This window comes from Salvelinus alpinus, chromosome 33, assembly GCF_045679555.1.
Source record: "Salvelinus alpinus chromosome 33, SLU_Salpinus.1, whole genome shotgun sequence".
Taxonomy (NCBI): Eukaryota; Metazoa; Chordata; class Actinopteri; order Salmoniformes; family Salmonidae; genus Salvelinus; species Salvelinus alpinus.
The window spans coordinates 16,845,677-16,859,554 of record NC_092118.1 but is presented as its reverse complement, the minus strand read 5'-3'; positions in this window follow the sequence as shown (position 1 = coordinate 16,859,554).

Genomic DNA, 13,878 nt, shown 5'->3' with positions numbered 1-13,878 from the left:
CACATCTGCGATGTCGCCATTCTGATTCTATAACACATGACATGTCCAGGGAAACAATATCTGTGGTCCAACAGTGTTGAGGTACCCATTCTGAAAAATCACCACAGTACATGCAGCGGTCTAAGGCACTGCATCTCAGTGCAAGAGGCATCACTACATTCCCTGGTTCGATTCCAGGCTGTATCACATCCTGCCGTGATTGGGAGTCCCATAGGGCGGCTCACAATTGGCCCAGCGTCATCCGGGTTTGGCCGGTGTAGGCCGTTGTTGTAAATAAGAATTTGTTCTTAACTGACTTGCCTAGTTAAATAAACGGAGTGGACACTGGGGTCTGGTCATGATGAAATGTGGCCTTATTGTGGCGCTGTGTGACTGACCACATTAACAGGACATTTAGTCTAATTTCTATTCACAGAGCGTTCTGTCTCGGAACACTGGAGAGCAGGACCAAACCACTGTGACCCTCACGCTCTTCCTTTTATTTCCTGACTTCATTCAAGACCCCCTTTCACTCTCTCTCTCTCTCTTGCGCTCGCTCACTCTTTCCCCACTTCCCCCTTTCTCTCTCTCTCTCTCTCTCTCTAGTTCTCTATCTTTTTCCACACGAGCGCCTCCGTAAAACCTCTCTCTGCTACGCTTGGCCGCTCTCTTTTTAATTACCATGTATTCTTCTTTGGCTAATAGAAACACTGATGAAACCGATTACATGGCAGCGGTGCTGTGTGTGGACCTGAATTTAGGAAAGAATGGAGAGAGGGACAAGACAAAGAGAGAGAGCGTGGAAGGGAAGGACAGAGCACAGAAAGATGGATGGGGTAAAAAGCTATTTGTTGCCTTTGTTGTTGTTGGGTCAGAGATGTTTAAGTCCTGAGGGAAGTTCCCCATCTTATCACAGTGAACAGACTGCTGTACCCCCACCTTTCACATTACCAACCTTACAGTTATAGATTATACCTCTGTTTTTTTTTCTCTCTCTCTCTCTCTCTCGCTCTCTCTCATTCTCTCTCCAGTCCAAAGGCAGGCTGGATCTCTCTTCACGCTATTACAGCCTACCAACTGGAAGTTTCTCTTTCATGTACTGAATATATACAGTTGAAGTCGGAAGTTTACATACACCTTAGCCAAATACATTTAAACTCAGTTTTTCAATATTCCTGACATTTAATCCTAGTAAAAATTCCCTGTTTTAGGTCAGTTAGGATCACCACTTTATTTTAAGAATGTGAAATGTCAGAATAATAGTAGAGAGAATTATTTATTTCAGATTTTATTTATTTCATCACATTCCCAGTAGGTCAGACGTTTACATACACTCATTTAGTATTTGGTAGCATTGCCTTTAAATTGTTTAACTTGGGTCAAACGTTTCGGGTAGACTTCGACAATCTTCCCACAATAAGTTGGGTGAATTTTGGCCCATTCCTCCTGACAGAGCTGGTGTAACTGAGGCAGGTTTGTAGGTCTTGCTCGCACACGCTTTTTCAGTTCTGCCCACAAATGTTCTATAGGATTGAGGTCAGGGCTTTGTGATGGCCACTCCAATACCTTGACTTTGATGTCCTTAAGCCATTTTGCCACAACTTTGGAAGTATGCTTGGGGTCATTGTCCATTTGGAAGACCCATTTGCAACCAAGCTTTAACTTCCTGACTGATGTCTTGAGATGTTGCTTCAATATATCCACATAAATTTCCTACCTCATGATGTCATATATATTGTGAAGTGCACCAGTCCCTCCTGCAGCAAAGCACCCCCACAACATGATGCTGCCACCCCCGTGCTCCACGGTTGGGATGGTGTTCTTCGGCGTGCAAGCGTTCCCCTTTTCTCTCCAAACATAACGATGGTCATTATGGCCAAACAGTTCTATTTTTGTTTGATCTTGTATGATCTTTGTCCCCATGTGCAGTTGCAAACCGTAGTCTGGCTTTTTTATGGCGGTTTTGGAGCAGTGTCTTCTTCCTTGCTGAGCGGCCTTTCAGGTTGTGTCGATATAGGACTCGTTTTACTGTGGATATAGATACTTTTGTACCTGTTTCCTCCAGCATCTTCACAAGGTCCTTTGCTGTTGCTCTGGGATTGATTTGCACTTTTCACACCAAAGTACCTTCATCTCTAGGAGACAGAACGTGTCTCCTTCCTGAGCGGTATGACGGCTGAGTGGTCCCATGGTGTTTATACTTGCGTACTATTGTTTGTACAGATTAACGTGGTATCTTCAGGGGTTTGGAAATTGCTCCCAAGGATGAACCAGACTTGTGGAAGTCTACAATTATTTTTCTGAGGTCTTGACTGATTTTCTTTTGATTTTCCCATTATGTCAAGCAAAGAGGCACTGAGTTTGAAGGTAGGCCTTGAAATACATCCACAGGTACACCTCCAATTGACTCAAATGATGTCTATTAGCCTATCAGAAGCTTCTAAAGCCATGACACCATTTTCTGGAATTTTCCAAGCTGTTTAAAGGCACAGTCAACAGTATGTAAACTTCTGACCCACTGGAATTGTGACACAGTGAATTATAAGTGAAATAATCTGTCTGTAAACAATTGTTGGAAAAATTACTTGTGTCATGCACAAAGTAGATGTCCTAACCGACTTGCCAAGACTATAGTTTGTTAACAAGACATTCATGGAATGGTTGAAAAACAAGTTTTAATGATTTCAACCTAAGTGTATGTAAACTTCCAATTTCAACTGTATGCCTGTTCTTGCTCTTTGATGACCGTTAAATCAAATCTTCTGGCTGATTGAAAAGCCTTCTGAGAGGACTGCTAGTTGTTAGCTTATGGCAAAATTATGACACACTCTTTCACTTTGAGTCTTATTGTATTCTCATAAAATGGCATGGTGTGTCTGTAACATGAAATAGCATCAGCAAACTGAAAAAAATATTATTTTGTCTATAAATAATGGAAACTATTCTAAATGGGAACATTTGAGAAAATGCAAAAACTATGTGTCTTTTTCATTACCAAAGACTGCTAATGTAAAAGTCGTTCTACAAGCCTTTCTGTATGGCATCCTATATGTATGTTTTCTGTAATGATCAGCACACTGTATAGCTGTGGCAGGCTAGGCCATTGCCATTCCTTCTACAGTATTTTATGGTCCATTTCAATGAATACACACCCTCACATCTACATAGTAATATCTTCCATTTGTAAACATAAATTGAAAATGTCAGTTCAACAGCTACATGTTGACAAGTAGACACATTATGGAGACAGTCATGGCCACTTGCTGTCTGTTGAGAGTTGTATATGTAAAATAACAACTAAGAAGAAGAGGAGGAGGACGAGGACAAAGATGAATAAAGAAAAGGGGCAGAGGCGCTTTAATTTGCGCAGCACGTACTTGCCGAGGGGGCGAGACGATTAGGTTTGTGATGAGAGGCAGGAGTGTGACGAAGAGGGCATGGGTGGTGTCAGGATGAGCGAGGATGAGGGAGATGAGAAAGAGAGAAGCATTATCTCCTTGTGCTTTCAGGCACACACACACACACACACACACACACACACACACACACACACACACACACACACACACACACACACACACACACACACACACACACACACACACACACACACACACACACACACACACACATTCTGCCGCGGAGCAGTGTTAATGCAGTGGGCATCCGGTTCCCCATCCTGCACACATTCATCACTCACTCATGGGCCTGACAGAGGCCCCTGCTCTACAGGCCATGGGCCCAGACACACACACACACACACACACACACACACACACACACACACACACACACACACACACACACACACACACACACACACGCAAACACGCAAACACGCAAACACACACACACACACACACACACACACACACACATGTCCGCACACACATATACTGTATGTGTACACACACACACAACCCCGAGACAGAGATTTGCCTAACACACACCACTGTGTGTATACCCACTCCTTCATCTTCTTAGCTACACTGACAGTAAACATTTGCAAATGACAGCAGCACACAGTAAATGAATAATGGTCGACACAAAATGAGATATGGCTAGTCCTACTCTTATCACTTGTTTTTGCTTTATGCCGGAAAAAATATATTTTTGTCTTACTGGCATGCAGTGGCTTTGCGTGTGTGCGAGAGAGAGCTACACACACTCACAAACACACACACACACACACACACACACACACACACACACACACACACACACACACACACACACACACACACACACACACACACACACACACACACACACACAAAGAGAGTGTTCACCACGTACGTGTGTTAATTTCTGTCTGAGCACTTGTATGGGAATTGCAGTATTAATGGACGTTCCAGTACATTTGATTCAACGTCGCTATGCCCCAATTGCCTGCAATGCCTGTAGGACATTAATTGATGGCTGGGTTACGCTGTCTAATAAGTGTCATAAATAACAGTTTAGGGGACGAGGGAAACGCTAAAATACATTAACCACTGATTTGACATCTTAATGAGGATTCAACTGAGAAGTGATCATGCGGAATCAGTCAGAAAGAATAGAACACATTAGCAGGGTGAAGTGAAGCAACCCTCCATACTGGTGATGACGACTGGAGGGACAGACTGCTGCCATCATAGCTGTCCATGAGTCATCCAGCGGCTAATGGACGTCCCTGTCAACAGCCTCATCCCCACACACATGGGCGTCCTCCGCCACAGCTGCTGAGGATCTGTCAAACTTGCATGTGTGTGTTGGTGTGTGCGCAAGTGTGTTTTTAGTGCAGGGTACTTGCCAAAATGCAGTCCTGTCTGTCTGGCAATAATGCTCTGCCTCATTTGGTGAACCCTGTTTCCACCCAGGGGCTGTTCAACTGGCAAGCCATTGGTTTTAGTCTCACATTATTGATAGTAAGGAGTAGTCCCATGCATACCAATGGGAGCTTTCATATAGAGAACCACAGACAAGCGGGGCAGAATGAGCCCCAAATTGCAGCGGTTTTGTTGTGGGTATTAGAGCTGGAGGATCGTGCACGGCACGGCGAGCAGCTCTACTTACTGATTGGATGACTGAATGCCACACACTCAAGGCTGTCCAGAATCACCTGGGTAGCAGCTAGTGGGTAGCTGGGTACCCAGCCAGGAAGCTCATCAGTGAATTGCAGGTTTGGCCAAGTGAAGATTTCTTTGTGTAACGAACCCTTAAATCAGGGGTGTCAAACTCAAATACCCAGTGGGTCAAAATGTAAAACCTGAACAAAGTCGCGGGCCAACATTGAACAAATTAACCTTTTAATATGGACCCAAACAAGTTTTGCTTTAACATTGAATATGGAACAAGCATCGCTTATTACCATACAATATATAATTTAATAGTGGAGACATGCAAAATCGAATTTCAAATGAAAAAACACATCAATGGCATTCATTTATTAAATAAATAAAATTTAAATAAAAATCGTATGCCTCTTTTCTATTTGCAGCCTTCTGATTTAAATACCAAAATAAACTTTTTTAAACTTTTTCCACTGGCTAATAATTTTACAAATAAAATGATAATAAATCAATCAACCATTCAAGCCCATGCCTTGTAGCAAGAAAAAGTGCACAAAGAAAACGTTAATTATTGCACACTGATCTAATCTTTTTCACGAACTCTCCCTCATTAAAGGGCCGGGCTGATTTTGCGATCTCTGCTGCCACTATATAACTAGCCTTTACAGCAGCCTCACTTTGTGATGTGGCTTTTTTGAACATATTCTGTTGTGAAACCAAACTTATTTTCATCTCCTCTACTTTCTGGCTCCTTTGAGTCATGTCCAGGTCGTTGTATTTGTCATGGTGTTTCGTTTCATAGCGTCGTTGTACTCCTTACTTACAGCCACGTTGACTCCACAAACAAGACAAACAGGTTTGTCTTTTACATATGTAAACAGACATTCTGCCTCCCACTTGTCCAGAAAGCTCCTGTTTTCTGCCTTTCTTTTCGCCATTTTTGGGAAGGGATAGCGCGCTGACAGTTGTAGCGTCTATGTTGCTATGACTAGAGAGGGCGTTTCTGGGTCCTGTCCTGATTGGCGCGCGAAAACAACAGCAGAGCATTATGGGATTCGTAGTATTAGCGGTGAATGCGCTGTATAATACCGGCGGGCCAGCTCTAGTAGTAATTTGGTATTGTCTCGCGGGCCAAATATAATTACCCCGCGGGCCAAATTTGGCCCGCGGGCCAGAGTTTGACACCCATGCCTTAAATGAACAGGATGAAAACTTCTGAGCTCCCAGAAACAGAGTGTCAGAAAACAGTGTGTGTGTGGGGGGAGGTCTGAAAAGATGCTCATTGCAGTGCTTTTATAGGCAGCTGGAAAAATACTGTGTGTACAAGAGAGAGTGTACAAAGCACACTCGATAGAGGATATCCAGGCCAAAATTCAATTGTAGTGAATTTTTCTGCAATGTGATTTCTCACAGGTTGATTATGTAGTATTGGAGGTGTCAACTGCATTACCTCAACTGCTTCTTATCACAACAATGGTCATTTCTGTTCTGTGTTATGCAATGTTTTATGATTGAATTCTGTCCCCAGTGTCTTTGCTGTCACTTCATGTCACTTAACACTGCAGTTTAGTACAGTCTAGAGTAGAAATACCATCCTCAGCTATTCTAGTGAAGCAGGGGTCTACTCCATCATTAACTTACACTGTTACCTGACAGCTAGCTTTTGTTAAAGAAATTCCCTTTAGTTTGACAACAGCAGCGCTGAACTTTCCATTGGGAGTGTGCTGATCTGGGAGGTGTGTGTTTTGACGTTGTCTGCTGGGGCCTGCGGGCTGACAGTTCTGCTCACGGTAAGTAGGTAATTAGCATGAATTATTCAAATGAAAGACGGAGGGAATGAGGGTGGAGACCTGTCCGCCGGGCTGTCAGCACTGGGCCCCGTCTCGTTCAGCCCCATGGCCCACGGCTCTCCACTCCACACTGCAGTCTGGAGACAAGCCGCTACACACACACACACACACACACACACACACACACACACACACACACACACACACACACACACACACACACACACACACACACACACACACACACACACACACACACACACACACACACACACACACACACACACACACACACACACACACGCACACACACACACACAAAGGAGTATAGGGAGATACACTTGTGTGCATTACACACACACACTACTCCATACTCATCCTGGCACGGTTCTCCACAGGTTGTCCACAAGGTGTTCCTGTTCCCAAAAGCCATTGTCCTTGATTAGGATCTCCAGATCTCCAGCCTTCCATAACCACAGCTGAGTCATTACTGCTGAGGCTTATCTATCTCCCCACCCACCCCTCAGTCTCCCACTGCACTTTCTGTTTACCTAATTGATCAATTAGCTGCTTCAGAAGAGACTCCCTCTTCACCACACGTTCCATTTATCCAACATTTACATACTGCCTCTTTAATTGTGTTTCTGTCTCCTCTCAAAATATTTACCAACTCACTCGCCATAGCTTTCATTGTCCCCAGCTGACTGATGGGCTCTACCTGACTGGAATTGGAATGTGTCGAGTGGCTGTGTTGTTGTGGGTCCTGCTGTAGATTCGCTCTTCAATAGGAGTTCTGTTGAATACAATAGACATGGTCGTAACCAGGCATATAAACTGTTCAATTCTATTGTTACTTTCGACACTGAATAAAAATATAAATGCAACATGCAACAATTTCTAAGATTTTACTGAGTTACAGTTCATACAAGGAAATCAGTAATTTGAAATAAATAAATTAGGCTCTAATCTATGGATTTCACATGACTGGGAATACTGTTCTGTTGGTCACAGATACCTTAACAAAAAGGTAGTGGCGTGGATCAGAAAACCAGTCCGTATCTGGTGTGACCACCATTTGCCTCATACAGCGCGACACATCTCATTCGCAGAGAGTTGATCAGGCTGTTGATTGTGGCCTGTGGAATATTGTCCCACTCTTCTTCAATGGCTATGCGTAGTTGCTGGATATTGGCGGGAACTGGAACACACTGTCGTACAAGTAAATCCGGAGCATCCTAAAAATGCTCAATGGGTGACATGTCTGGTGAGTATGCAGGCCATGGAAGAACTGGGACATATTCAGCTTCCTGGTATTGTGTATGGATCTCTGGTGGACATTCCTGCAGTCAGCATGCCAATTGCACGCTTCCTCAAAACGTCCTCAAAACTCTGAGGCATTGTGTTGTGTGACAAAACTGCACATTTTATAGGTTTCCTGACCGGTTGCATCACTGCCTGGTACGGCAATTGCTTGGCCTCTGACCGCAAGGCACTACAGAAGGTAGTGCGTACGGCCCAGTACATCACTGGGGGCTAAGCTGCCTGTCATCCAGGACCTCTACACAAGGCGATGTCAGAGGAAGGCCCTAAAAAATGTCAAAGACCCCAGCCACCCCAGTCATAGACTGTTCTCTCTACTACCGCATGGCAAGCGGTACCGGAGTGCCAAGTCTAGGACAAAAAGGCTTCTCAACAGTTTTAACCCCCAAGCCATAAGACTCCTAAACATGTAATCAAATGGCTACCCGGACTATTTGCATTGTGTGGTTTAATCAGGTTCTTGATATACCACACCTGTCAGGTGGATGGATTATCTTGGCAAAGGAGAAAATGCTCAATAACAGGGATGATTTGATTTGACACAAATTTGTGCACAACATTTGAGAGAAATAAGCTTTTGATGCACATGGACATTTTGAGTGATCTTTTATATCAGCTCATGAAACACGGGACCAGCACTTTACATGTTGCGTTTATATCTTTGTTCAGTGTAGTAACCAATCTTTCTCCATAATACACTCTTACCTGTTGATTGATTTAGTGTCAATAGGTCACACGTTTTCTAATATGTTGTTCTAGTGGTTGTCATGCATACCCAGTTGGCCTACTATCTGTAGTGTTATATCCAGCTACTAGGGTGTGAACTCAAAGTGACATACTTCTGTTCGCATTTTGGATTTACACAGCCTTTCACTCTGATGGACCTCCAACTAATACCTTTGTTCCCAAGAGAGAGGGCTTCAGCTGCACACAGCTCCCAGCTCAACACACACAGCCTTGGATGATTTAGAAAGCTTTACTGCCCTCTGGTGGATAACTGTCAAGGAGTTCTTCAAAAACAAAGGATGATGTTGCATTGAAGACAAAATGGAGATCTGTTTAAATCATAAAATGACAGAATCAAATGACTTGACATTTCCATTGAGCTGAGAGACGTTTGATACTGTTTTTCTATGGCTGTATTCATCAATCTAGAAAGAAGGCTACAGTATAATAAAGTATAATAAAACATATACAAATATGATGACATCATAGTGCATTCATGACATGTGAAGCCTTTTCATACTTAATAATATAATATGTCCATATATAGTGACAATCCGTTTTAGGAACATCTACCCAAAACATTTAACCTTCTTTATTACTTTATCCCAAAATTTGTGATAGTCAAAATCTGTGAAATTTGTTAAGGTCTAAATCATTATTTTTGCCATTTTTAAACCGTGTGTATCAACAATGGGAGAGATGCACTGTGAAAAGGGCACTTTTTCTTGGTTCTACTGTCTGTCTAGTTTCTTGTGTTTTGACTTATAAAAAGGTGGGAAATGAATAAAATAAGTAATGTTAACATTTAGTCAGTGATTATCCAGAATCAGGGACTAGTCTTAAGAAGTTACAAAATAAGTGACAATCAAATTAGAAATTCTAAATGAGCTATTTTACATAGTCTATCATCAATTTCTTGTCAATTCAACTTGGTTCCTTTTAACATATGGAGGGTAGATTTGATAGTGAAATGTCCATTTTTCATTGTTAGATGAATTGTTTGAAGTTCAGATCATGAACTACTTACTGATGCAAACAGAAATACAGTTACAGTAGAGGCCTGAATTCAGAAGGGTCGAGAATGGTCTGACTGCGACCCCCCCCCCCCCCTTCTATTGGCTCTTGGCTAACTCTAACCCTTTCCCTAACCATTTCCCCATTCTCCTAACCTGTAACATTAGCTCTCCTAACCTGCCACATTCATTATCCTAACCTGCCACGTTAATTATCCTAACTTGCTACGTTAGTTATCCTAACCAGCCACGTTAAGTATCCTAACTTGCTACGTTAGTTATCCTAACCAGCCACGTTAAGTATCCTAACCTGCTAGAACAAGGGTGTAGCCAGGAGCCGACGGGGTTTCCATGGGTGGCGCTTCCCTGGGCGGTGCTCCCTTGGTGTTTTTTTCCCTGGTCTTGCCCGAAGGACTCGGGTCGCAGTCAGACCATATTGGAAGGATTAGATTATCGCGTTTTTAGCATAATCAACAATCAGATAAGTACATTTATAGAGACAATACTTTTTTCTGTTGAATTTCTACACAAACTGTGACATGAACTTTTGCTCCCTCAACGTCCACATGGTGGTGCTGCTGTATCAGGGTTTGCTTGTGTGTACCAGTCTTTTGTGCCAGTCTTCCAGGCTCTCCCCTAGGCTCTTCTTGTACATGACACACGGCTGGTGGACAACACTGCATCTTGGAACTCAAATTTCTGTGCTTGTTGGAACTTTTTTGGTCTATTTGAACCGTTGTCAATGCAGGTCAGACCAGAACTGACTACTCAGGAGTGTGGCAAATATTCCAAAACAGATACAACTTTGTCTACACAATCCTTATAGTATTTCATTATGGAGAAGACATCATGTTCTTCATTGATTTCATATGTTTAAACACCAGATCAGTGTTTTATAACTCCAATTCAGCTCCATCCTTTGACTCAGTAGCCAGAGGTGTAAGAATTTCAATATCCCCATCTTTGTTTGACCCCAAAAAAGGAGAGCAGATTTGCTCATCATTAATACCACAGTCCAGATTCCAGACTCATGACACCAGTGTTGGTGAATCCATTCTGTTGTAGCAGCAGCCCTGCTGGCCAGCTAGCACAATAGGAGCCAGGAGCCAGGGCATGTGTTGTCAGTTCTATGTGGCTAACAGCACTGGGGTATGACCAGTCCAGGGCCTCTGGTCTGTTAGCTGTCTCCCCAATCCACCATAGTCTCCAATCCCAGCCCTATACCCAGAACCAAGCCCACTAACATCCAGTTTGGTAGCAGCGTTGGGGGAGAAAGTGACATGGAACAGAGTGCTCCACCGCCGTTTGATCACCAACCAGCACTTTCCAAAGACATTACAGCCCCATTCCTCTGGCTCTCTAGTGGCAGGTTATCATTAATGTGCTTGTGAGAGCCTAGCTGAGGTGACAGCAGGGGAATAGCATGCTTTCATATCCACGGGCTGGTCCACAGGATGCCAGCCTGTTTGTGCTGTAATTTAGCTCAGAGGATGGGAAATAGTGGGGTAATATAATGACTAGTTTGTGTGACCATGTAAAAGAATTCATCAGAGAGCGAGGGGATGGAGAGAACAGCAGATGAGAGAGAAAAGACACATTTACATTTATTTTGCTTTCAAAATGTTGCCTTATATTTCCTTGTTCTCACTGAAAAAAAGAGTGTACAATTTAGTTTTTTATTAATTATGTTTAATATTATATAAAACACTCATTTATTTTAATGAGTATTGTAAAAAGTCCTCTGTGAACACGCAATACTACAAAAACACCATATAAAACATCTAAAAAAGAATAAACAAAGACTGTTACCAATAATGTATATTTGAATTACCGTGCCACCAAACAGTTGAATTTAGAAAATACAGAATGACAAAGGGGTTTAGACTTTTTTTGTAGGTGTTCACTCTCATACCCAGGACTAAAGTACCAGATGTACAATGTTGTTGTTTTCTCTGCATACATGTCAAGAAAATGAATGAAAAGCCCATGGATCCCTGTAATTGAATTATAGAACCGCTTGATAATGGTTTGTTCTTTGATTATCGTTGATTATTATTATCCTCCTACATTCAATGAACAGTCAATTCAATTAGACCTGCTTAATGATCTGTTGATCTTCAACAATAACAAATAAACACACTATCAAAACCAATCGTAGGGACATTTGTCTGCTGTATTATTTATTGTTAGTATGTACGACATGCAGACACATTAATCATTTTATTTAGTACAGAGCTTGGCAATGGGAATCTGCATTTCTGTACCTGTGTGACATTATCATGTTTTCTTATCAAATCAAAAATGTGAGTTGAGAAAGGAAGGCGTTCTTGACAAAATACACATCAGAACATCGGCAGTAAACGAAGTGAATATAATGGCAAGCAGACAAAGGAAGAAGTAGGCTATTGCAATGATATGGCACTAGAGAACAAAAATATACTTTAGATGCATAACAGTGTATGAATGAATAAACATATCATTCATAAATTAAAGTGTAATCTGTCTCCAAGCATATTTGATCTATTTAGTTATTTTGGAATTTCATCCCTGAAAATCAATCCTCCAGCTCTGTCTCCCTTAGCAACAGGTTATAATCCATAGTTACGAGAGGCGGTTACTAGGCGCGTTGCCGAGATACAGACCATCACTGCTACGTGGGAGGCAACAGGGTCCTTGATGATGGCAGGGAGACCAGGGACTGGTGACAAGAGACATGACAATAATGGTGGGATCTTTTTGTGTCTGTAAAATTAATTATGCGAGAAATGGCAGTGGAAACGCCTTTAAGTGCAAATATTGATCTAATTACCATCATATTGAAGTTAACCTGGAGTCAGAAGATGATCTGGTGTGTGGTCCTCCCACTATGACTCGAGAAGCCATGCAGTTTATTAGGCTACAAATGAATGGGCTACCAGCTCTCACAGTCTTACATCAGAATAAGACGTTCATCCAAGTGTTTATCGTTATTTAAGGTATTCATTCTGAAATGTTTAAGGCTAGGGTTAAGTTCAGGCATTAATTCCGAATTGTTAAGGTAATGGTTAAGGTTTGGGATAGGCTTAAAACAAAAAATATTAAAAACAACTTTCTTTAGCTGGATTCAAACTTGCAACCTTTGGAATTAAAGGCAGATGCTAACGCCCATTCGCAATCCCTGTCCACAACGCCCCAGCAAAACCGAAACCTACATGAAGGTAATAGCACTTTCTACGTTATCTACCGACGTCCTCAGACATGGATGGACGTGGAATACTGAGTTGTATCACGGGTGACCTGGCTGGAAATAAATTATGATGAACTTCACAGGGTGGTGAAAGTGCACGGTGATGTTGATGCTCCTTTACAATACATTTCGAGGGTCTTATTCTGGTGACGTGATCAACGGTTGACTGCCATTTGACAAATACAAATATTCTTGCTCTTATCCATAATGTTCTCATCATGTAGACTAGCCAACCCGCATAGCCTGCCCGCACTGTATCTGTGAGCTGTTGGCTAGAGCGCGGGTGCCAAGACCGGAGCAGGCGGATTTGATTTTTAACGCAACAGTTTTTGTGACCAAACTATCCGTAGAGTTGAACATGCGATGGAAACACATTGAACTTTAGGTTTTTATTCGGAACATGAAAACATAAGCAAAAAGGTACATGTTGTGTGCACTACATTATCACCCACTGACTTTTATCCCCCCAAAAAGGAACGTTTGGTGGAAACACCACTGTTGCGAAAAAGCGCATATATTCTTTATGCAGATTTTAGAATATTCGCATGAAAATCTGTTGCCAATGATAACCCAGATAGTGTGGGGACAGAATTGTAGAAAAACACAAAGGATAAAGTCAAACATCAATATGGACAATCTGCTGACCTTGATTTTCTGAAAGATACCTCCGCTGCTATTTCTGTCTGTGTGTGTTTGTGTGTGTGTGCCACAGGTGGCTGGTGGCAGTTTATTAGTAAGACAGGACACTGCTAAAATGATATTTCCTCTAACTT